The 2,447-nt window shown below is 37.8% G+C and overlaps 1 pseudogene; it reads left to right on the forward strand.

The window, feature by feature from the left end:
* The first annotated feature begins 361 nt into the window (after nt 1–361).
* On the forward strand, nt 362–1,366 carry LOC140516280 (L-lactate dehydrogenase A chain pseudogene; annotated as a pseudogene).
* Nucleotides 1,367–2,447: the final 1,081 nt, after the last annotated feature.

Here is a 2,447-nt window from a genome sequence, read left to right on the forward strand (position 1 = left end):
GGATGTAATCCAAAGCTTAAGCTTGATGGAGCAAGATGAGAAAAGAAGACAAGGCTGTCAATAGAAGACAATAGTATAGAACTGAAGTGGTTCACCAATGTGTCAAGATGGGGAAAGAAGGAGCATGTAGCCAGTGCAGAGTTGATGTCCTAGGAAAGAACTCAGGGTTTGAGGAATTGGAGGAAGGCTGAAATAGACAATAAAACTATACTGGGGGAGGGTTGTACCTCAACTTTTCCCTCTTAAAACAAGATAAGAAAGAAGTGAAAGGGATGAATAGAATTTTAGAAAAGTTAGATATGATAGACTTCTGGAGAAATTAAATGGGAATAGGAAGGAGCATATTTTTGGGGGGGTGTACATGCCACTTTCACAAAAATTGACATCACAACCAAATGTAGAAAAGAAAAAATACCAGGTTCCTCAGAACAAGATCACTGTTGTTGGGGCTGGTGCAGTTGGCATGGCATGTGCCATTGATATCTTAACAAAGGAATTGGCTGATGAACTTGCCCTAGTTGATGTAATAGAAGACAAACTAAAGGGAGAGATGATGGATCTCCAACATGGCAGCCTTTTCTTCAAAACACCAAAGATTGTTGCTGGCAAAGACTACAGTGTGACTGCAAACTCCAAACTGGTCATTGTTATGGCTGAGGCATGTCAACAGGAGGGAGAAAGTCATCTTAATTTGGTCCAGCGTAATGTGAATATCTTTAAATTCATCATTTCCAATATTGTTAAATACAGCCCTAATTGTAAGCTGCTTATTGTTTCCAATCCAGTGGATATTTTGAAATATGTGGCCTGGAAGCTAAGTGACTCTCCTAAAAACTGTGTTATTGGAAGTGGTTGCAACCTGGATTCTGCCTGTTTCCATTACCTAATGGGGGAGAGATTTGGTGTCCATTCTTCAAGTTGTCATGGATGGGTCCTTGGGGAACATGGAGGCTCCAGTGTTCCTGTGTGGAGCGGTGTGAATCTCACTGTTGTGTCTCTAAAGAACCTTCATCCTTCTTTGGGAACTGATGCTTATGCAGAGAATTGGAAAGATGTTCATAAACATTTGGTTGAAAGTGCTTGTGAGGTAATCAAACTGAAGGGTTACACTTCCTGGGCCATTGGCTTGTTTGTGGCAGATCTGTCAGAAAGCATTATGAAGAATCTTAGGGGAGTATATCCAATTTCCACCATGATTAAGGGCCTATATGGCATTAATGAAGATGTCTTCCTTAGTGTCCCATGTGTCTTGGGGCAGAATGACATTTCAGATGTGGTGAAGGTCAACCTGAATCCAGAGGAGGAGAGCCGTTTAAAGAAGAGCACAGATATTCTTTGGAGAATCCAGAAGGAGCTGCAATTTTAAAACTTTTGAAGGTGCTACCATCAAGAGAACATGACAGGGGTTGAGGAGTTATATATGATCTGCTTTTCAAATAAACAAAATTCTTCCTCTGATTAGTGACCAAACACCAGAAATGTAAAACCTGTGAATACACTGTAGTTTCTTCCTAAAGTTAGAAATGGATAATATAACCCTGTTGTAGTTAGCATATGATGCTGAATATGACTTGCATGGTCTCAGTGGTTGGTGTCAAGCACAGTCAGTGCCCCACAGGTATATAAACTATCTGCTTTGTATATAGGTGCTACAGGTTCCCTTAGGTCCAGAAGACAACACTTCTGGATATAAAACACCATACAGTAGTAATTCTTTATTGATTCATTGATTACCTTTGTGGGGGCACAATGTGGCCCCATGCATCACCTTTCTAGAGGACCTGATTTTGTCTGCTTATATATGTATATGTATGTATGTGTATATATATATATATATATATATATATATATATATATATATATATATATATATATATATATATATATATATACATCAATAGTTATAAATTTCCAGATTATATAAAAAGATCTGTGTACGTACAACAACACAACCAATTCCTCAAGTGTCATACTAACCGTAAATAGTGAATAAACAACAAATAATTGATAAAAAAAATTTAGAATTGGGCAAGTAGAAGTTAATGACTACATGAGACATCAAGAAACAATTAAACAAAATCAAAAGGAGAAAATAGGAAACAATGTGAAATATCTCATTGGAAAAACAACTGGCTTGGGCAATAGATTCAGAAGAGGAAATTTAAGAATTATTGGACTACCTCAAAGGCACGATCAAAAAATGAGCCCAGCCATCATATTTCAGAAAATCATCAGAGAAAACTGCCTTGATATCCTAGAACAGAGGGCAAAATAGAAATTGAAAGAATGCATCAATCACCACCTAAAAGATATCCCCAAATGAAAACTCCCAGGACTATTATGGCCAAATTCCAGAGCCCCCAGGTCAGGGAGAAAATGTTGCAAATAGCCAGAAAGAAACAACTCAAATATCGTGGAGTCACAATAAGGATAACACAAGATTTAAC

The sequence above is a fragment of the Notamacropus eugenii genome, chromosome X (genome assembly GCF_028372415.1).
Source record: "Notamacropus eugenii isolate mMacEug1 chromosome X, mMacEug1.pri_v2, whole genome shotgun sequence".
NCBI classification, from domain to species: domain Eukaryota; kingdom Metazoa; phylum Chordata; class Mammalia; order Diprotodontia; family Macropodidae; genus Notamacropus; species Notamacropus eugenii.